Source organism: Mus musculus, chromosome 17 (assembly GCF_000001635.26).
Source record: "Mus musculus strain C57BL/6J chromosome 17, GRCm38.p6 C57BL/6J".
Lineage (NCBI taxonomy): Eukaryota > Metazoa > Chordata > Mammalia > Rodentia > Muridae > Mus > Mus musculus.
In genome coordinates this window covers 62,903,616-62,911,131 of record NC_000083.6, presented here as the reverse complement: position 1 = coordinate 62,911,131, position 7,516 = coordinate 62,903,616, and positions in this window count along the sequence as shown.

The window sequence follows — 7,516 nt, the reverse complement described above, 5'->3', positions numbered from 1 at the left end:
CTGTACCTTGACAACTAACAATCTCCTCTCCATCTCCATAGCTTGTCATTTCAAGGGTGTTATGTAAATGGAATTGGAAAGCATATGACCATTTGAGGTCAGCTTTTTTTCCACTTAGCACGATGCCCTTGAGATCTATTCACGTTGTTGCACATAATGCTATGTTCTTTAAATCATAAAATGCAAAAGAGAGACATATTGAGTTTGAAAATGTGGAAGAAACTTCTTTTATTTAAAATATATTGGGTTGGGTCTTTTCAAAAGCATTTGGATGTATTCACTCTAGTAAATGATTAAGAGTATATTTTAAAGCTCAGAAGAGATTATTTTTATATTGTTGGAGAAATATTAATGTTAGGTTTGGGATCATTTGCAAAGATACAGTTTTAAAATCGTTCCCTGCAATTCAATACATACTTGAGGTGTAAAAATTCAAAAAGTAAGCATAATTTGCCATTGCTACATATTACAAAGGACCGATAGCTCTTTTACTGACTGTTAGTTTTGCGAAAACAAAACTCTGTTGAGGATGATTTTGTCTTTAATTTAAAGAAAGTTTTCTTGATTTCAACTGTCTGAGATTCTTTCTCTTGTCTGTCATAACCTTTTATTATCATTACTTATCAAGGAAAAAAAAAGCTATGACGGTTCTCTTATTCAAGTGCATTTTCAATTTTATTCATAGGTTTGAGCTACTGACAGCTGTCAGTCTCTCGACAGGTAGCATTTATGATAATATACTCACAAATTGTTTGAAAGAGAAATGAGTGATTTATGCCTTGAGTTTAAGAGGTTAAATTTGATTTTATTGTAATAGGATACTTTAAGGCTGACTTAGTTTTACTGCTGTGAGCCTGCAGGAGTTATTATGCCGGATTGAGGAAGAGCTTTCAGCCGTGTTTAGCCAAAAGACATATCCTTTCTTAAAAGGAAGATTTTTCATTGTCGTTTCAAAAATTAGCTCCTAAATTTTTAGGTGAAGCTGTATTCTGTTAATGTCTTCTTTATGTGATGCAAATTTATACATGGAAGATGTTCCCAAATACATCTTAACTGGGAAACAACTTTCTTCTTGATTTAAAAAATGTGGTCTTTAACTTGAAAACTAGCGTTTCAAGTCAGTCTAAGCTTTCTCCAGAGCCTGTTGACCTGTGTTTTTCACTTGTCTGTATTTTCCAGCCCCCCCCCTTTACACAGACAAACATAATTTACTACAAAAACAAGAAAGGAAGTGGCAAATTTTCTTCATATCCTTAACTTATTAACATCTTTGTGTATTGATAAGAAAAAGAAGAACAGCACAATGAAACCTGGGTGACCTTAAATGTGCTTTCATACATGGAAGAGATAAAAATGACTGTAAGTCAGGTTTTGTTTTCTTTGTGATAAAATATCTGAAAAGGGCAACTTAAGCGGGGAGCGTGTTTGACTCAAGACTACAGAGGCTGCCAGTGTGATCGAGTGCATCCACTGCTTTATGTTTGGTTGTTTGTTTTTGTTTTTTTCAAGACACTGTTTCTCTGTGTAGCCCTGGCTGTCCTGGAACTCACTCTGTAGACCAGGCTGGCTTTGAACTCAGAAATCTGCCTGCCTCTGCCTCCCAAGTGCTGGGATTAAAGGCGTGCGCCACCACTGCCCAGTAGGACCCATTGCTTTGAGACAAGGCAGGACAATGGTAGAGAGGGCCTTACCAGTTAGAGCAGCTCACTAGAGGGCAACCGGGAAGCAGAAGGAGACAAACAGGGGCCAGGGATAAGCTGCACTCTTTAAAGCCAACCCCTGCCCCACCTCCATTAACTACTGTGCCAACCAGATCCTGCCTTCTAAGAGCCCATTTAGTATGAACTCATCAATGAGTTAACCCACTGATGAAATTAGGGCCCTTCTGACTCAATTACCCATCTACATCAGCTGGGAACCCAAACCTTGACACAGGAGTGATGGTGGACATTTATAAGCCACAGAACAGGCTGAGAAAAGTCTTCAGGAAAGGCTGGAGAGATGACTGACTTGGTAAGTGCTTGTTGAACAATCATGGCAATCTGAGTACCCAGAGTGGCCACCGCTGTTGGGTAATTGTGGTCGCTATGCCTATTTCTCCCTTACTGTGCTATCCACATACACAAATCTTATGATTTATGTAAAGTTATGAAATTATCTGATTATAGAAATGGTATCGATATGATTTTGAAATGATAAAATAGGCAGTATTTTGAAATAGATTGATACAGACTATTCAGGGGCCAAAAAACAAACAAACAAAAAAACCAAAAAACTATGATACATCATAATTCCTGGCGATCCATTATCAATGCATATGGTTTAAGATAGAGTACAGCTTTCATTTTTACATGGATATACAAATGATATTTTTACTCAGTATCCATTATAGTTATGCACACATGTGTGCAATATTCAGCAAAATTAACACACACACACACACACACACACACACACACACACACACACACACAAACACTCTCATTCACTCAAAACCACAAGAGAAAACCAGCAATTTATCAAGAGCTGATGTAATCAACAAAAACAGTTTTGGAAGCTGATACAATAACATCTGATAGCAAGCCTCTGTATACAGAAGACCCTTGTAGACAGGCACTACAGTATCAGGATCAGGTGGCTGGTTGTCTCCATTATGAAAAAAATCAGTGTCTGACTTTTTTAAGTATCCCCCAAGAAGATTTAGTTTTTACCATAATTTTTTCTATACCTCTTAGTCTCTTGGCAGAGTAAAATAGGTATTAAATGTTTTCCTGAGAGTCTTTCAACCAACCAGCCTTCCCATCACTCCTTCCACTATGACGGGTCCTCCAACTACTGATCCTTTCATGGGTTTAGAGGGCAATTTGGCTTGCTTGTCATTAATGCTCCCCACTGCATAGACGTGAGTGTTAGTTTCTGGGTTTATGACCCAGTCCCACTGTGAAACAACTTGGACACTACTACCTTGTGACTCAGACTCATCATCTGATAAACGTGAGCCATGCATATTGAAGTAAGACATTACCAAATTAAATCATGTCGAGATTTTATAGTGATGTTTAGCATATACTGAGCACTCCAAACTTGTTTGCTGTTCCTGTTCATTTTGTTCACTGTACTGGCTGGTTTGGGGTGTCAACTTGACACAGGCTGGAGTTATCACAGAGAAAGGAGCTTCAGGTGAGGAAATGCCTCCAAGAGATCCAGCTGTAAGGCATTTTCTCAATTAGTGATCCAGGGGGGAGGGCCCCTTGTGGGTGGTGCCATCCCTGGACTTAGAGTCTTGAGTTCTATAAGAAAGCAAGCTAAGAAAGCCAGAGGAAGCAAGCCAGTAAGTAACATCTCTCCATGGCCTCTGCATCAGCTCCTGCTTCCTGGCCTGCTTGAGTTCCAGTCCTGACTTCCTTTGGTGATGAACAGCAATGTGGAAGTGTAAGCTGAATAAACCCTTTCCTCCCCAACTTGCTTCTTGCTCATGATGTTTGTGCAGGAATAGAGACCCTGACTAAGACATTCAACTTTATCTTCCCCTTCTCACCAAAATGTATAGTCAGGTCTTCACCTGTTACTGCCCTGTACACGATCTGTGTTTTAAACACATGTAAGATTTATGAAAGAGGGGTAGTGCATATCTCAGTGACAAACAGTTGTCCTGCACACAGAAGACTCGAAGTTCAATCCCCAAAACAAAAAATGAGAAAGAATAAAAAATGAAAAATATTTATAAAGGAATTTGACACAGAACTATGCTACACACAGAGAGACACACAGACACACACACACTAAACTAAAGTTTAGTTTATGAACATATTTCAAAGTTTAAAGTTTTATACAAGACTATCTTTTTCAGACCGTGGCTGCCACATCACTGATTATGATTATATGATTTCTAAGATACACTCCAGCTTGAAGATTTCATGAATTAGTGACATATGAAATCCTCATAGAAACGGTGAATTCTGCCCTTTTTTTTTCCCCAAAGTTCATTCATTTGTATTTTTCTTCTTCTTTTTTTTCTAGTACACTTATTTTACTCCCTGTTTTGGACATTGTGAAAAGTACGTTGGGGCAGTTCTACTAAAGGAAGCAGAAAACTACCTAAGCTGTTTGATCTTTAAATACCTTTAAGCAGGTCCCATTACCCTCGAACACTCCAGCTGTCCTTCTAGCATCCACTACCTCCTCAATAAATCCATCCATAAAGAAAGTGTGTTAGTGTATTTCAGTGGATGTCAAGAATGCTTTGAGTAATGGTCTCTAGAAACACATTTATAACATTAGTATTATATTTTGCATCTACATTATTTATACCAAATAAGTTATTGCGAACATTGTAGGAAAAGAACATTTTATTCATGTGAAAGAAATACACCCACAAAGTAAAATATTGAACTTTACATGTATTGCCTTTTATCGGCATTAGAGGAATAGATAGTTGATGTTTGTAATTGTTTAATCAGTGAATTGTCTCAAAATCATGGGCTTTTATTTCTCGTGAGAACACGAAGCAGTATAAAATATTCATGTTGCATATATGATATATGTGCTTGTAGGTAACTGTGTTTATGGGGTCCATATGCATGTGTCTAACTATATATGGGAGGAACACAGGCAAGAACCAGAGGGTGAGAGACAAGTTAACCTAGCTATGGAGACACAGACTCAGCTGGGTTTAATAATTTAAACATAGACTATAATCACTCAAAGTTAAATTCGAATAATTTTAAGATGGGTTGGGGGAAAATACAAAACATAATAATGGAAATAAGGCAGAGAAAAAAAATATGCGGGCATGCCCTAGCAGTTAGCTAGTTTTGACTGTTAAGTGATATCCCAAGAGAAGAGAGGACGCTCCATCACTTGAATCATTCAAAATTGGACTGGACTGGGCTCGGAAGAATATACCACTGGGAGTGATCATGCTTTGACAGAGAGAGACTGAAAGATCTTTTCCAATTCTAATTGCCATGATCCTGTGTAATTCAATTTGAAATGCCCTCGCTCTTCTAATTCACAATGATCCTATTTTTTTTTTTTTTTTACTAACTCTTTTTCATAATCCTGCTTCTGATATCACTTCTCCTTTAAAAGGAAAGAGAAAGCCTGGAGCTTGTTTCCCAAGGATTCATTGAATTACACTCCTTATTCTTTTTCTTTTTCCCCTCCAGACGGGCTGTTGTGGAAAGGCGGGCAGCACACCCAGGGCCTGGCAGACAGACAGTGATTATCATAGCCCCCTGCTCTCATCCATTAGCACCGGGGGTGAGCAGGTAAGGGCGAGGGCTGACAGAGACGTTTGCAAAGCTGGTCAGCCTAACTGCTTCCAGGAGGCCAATTCAGGATAATCTATTGAAATATGTATCCGAAACATCGCCAGCCCGGGCTGAATACCTCTATCTATTGCGTTTAAGCCAAAGCAATAGAATGACGTCACGGGAGAGAGGAAAAAGAGACATAATGACGTGTGGGGAATTGTCTGTTCACATCGTTTGGGGTTAATTTTGTGAAATAGTTGCCATTCTGTCTGGGCCTAACATCTGTCTCCACTACTTTATCTGTTTTGAGATGCTTCAGGGGGAAGGTCCCTGGAGACTTGGCTTCTAGGAGCCAATTTGTGACAAGATCAAAGGTGTATGGAGTCTCAAGAGCCCAAGCTTTACTTTGGAATTTTCCGGTATATCTCATTTTACACAGTACTTGCAGGTTTGAAAAAGCATTGGAAGATAAATTTCAGTAAATTAAATTTTATAATGCCATAGACATATTATGCCTTCTGTTGGTAGTGGCTCCTGGAGTCCAACTTTCATTTTTCCCTGTCTATCTAGTAATTAATCATGGAAACGGCAGTGGAGCCACGAGACGAACCTCCCATAGCTGAGAATGTATTTGCTATGTCACTGTTTGATAGCAAGTGCTCCTTCTCCTGGAATTTGTATTAAACAATGTGAGGAAAAAAAAAAAAAAGACACCAGGATCCAAACACCAGTTCACGAAACTTGAAATAAGACTTCTCAATATTCCCCAAGTGACACACACAGATATTTAAATTAGTCAAAATGTGTCTACTCTGCTTCCATGTGATTCATATATTTTTAAAATATTGCATGTGTGCAGAAAATATATACTAATATAAGCAGCCTCCATTCCACAGCAACCACAGTTTAAAACACAGATTTTGTTTACTGTCGGGAATGTAAATAAAAGCTTGTACACAGTACTGAAGAGACCTGAGCTCCACTCTGCGGCTTTGTGTCTTTCCCCATCTCTAAAAATAGCTTCTAGTCTTACTTCAAAATATCACTTATTTCTTCTTTAGTGCTTTGGAAATGCAAATTTTGACCTCAAAATCTAGTTACCTTACTTTCCTCCGTTGAGCTTCTTAGAACCATGAAACCTTTTGAAATGGTAAAAGTGTGTTGCTCTGAACATCAACAAGAAATTCCTACTTGCTCTCTCACCATGAAGCCGAGGAGTCTTTCTTTGCCCCCTACCCACAATCGTGGAGGTGCCAAATAGTGCCCTGCGCATGCACAGGGTTCCACCGCCTCAGTGGAACCTGACTTCCTTCAGATCCAAGACACATGAGTTCGCCAATGCCTGTGCATTCTTATTGGGTATTGAGCATGCCAGTACTCCAGGTTTGCCTTACGTTCAGTGGCTCTCTGAGTTGCTTTCCTACGTGCCTTCCTGTTAACCATGGTGCACTCTAGACCACCATCTAGACCAGTGGTTCTCACCGTGGGTCACAATGCTTTATGGGATGGACAAAACCCTATCACAGGGGTTGCCTAAGACCCCTGGAAAACACAGATATTTACATTATGATTCATTAAAGTAGCAAAATTGCAGTCATGAAGTAGCAATGAAAATAAGTTTATGGTTGGGGGAAGAGGGTCACCATAACATGAGGAACTGTATTAAAGGGTCCCAGCATTAGGAATCCTCAGTACATCTAGGATGAACCTGTGCTGCAAGCCTCCCCTCTCTGCCCTCACCCCCCCTCCCCGCCTCCCGACTGATGAGGGTCTTAATGAGCCTACAAGATTCCCCTCTGACAACCAGCCACAAAACTTCTGCATTGAAAAATCTTCCGTCGTGGCAGATTAAAACCGAGATCTATAGTTATTAAGGCAGGGTGAGCAGAATGTCACAGAGAAAACAAATTTACGATATGTCAGTTTCACACCTTGTTTGTTATTTCATAAAGACCAAGAAAAAGGCTGTCTGATTCACCATGTGACTCTTTCCTTGGCTAGCAGTAGCCGCTGTAAATTAGACGCAAATTCTACCGGTCTGATGCATTGCAAGCAATTATGAGTGAACTCTCCTTCCAAAGTTCTTCCGGAAGGAGAAAATTACTAAAATAAAGAGGATGCTCAAAAATATGCATTTTGAGGGCCCCTTAGTTTACAGGGTTCAACCTGAGTTGTCAGGAGTTTAGGTAAAAACACCCCATGATCAAGCTTTTGTGAAGAGGTCTGGTCCCCACAGGACCAAGGGCCTCCCCGCTCCCATT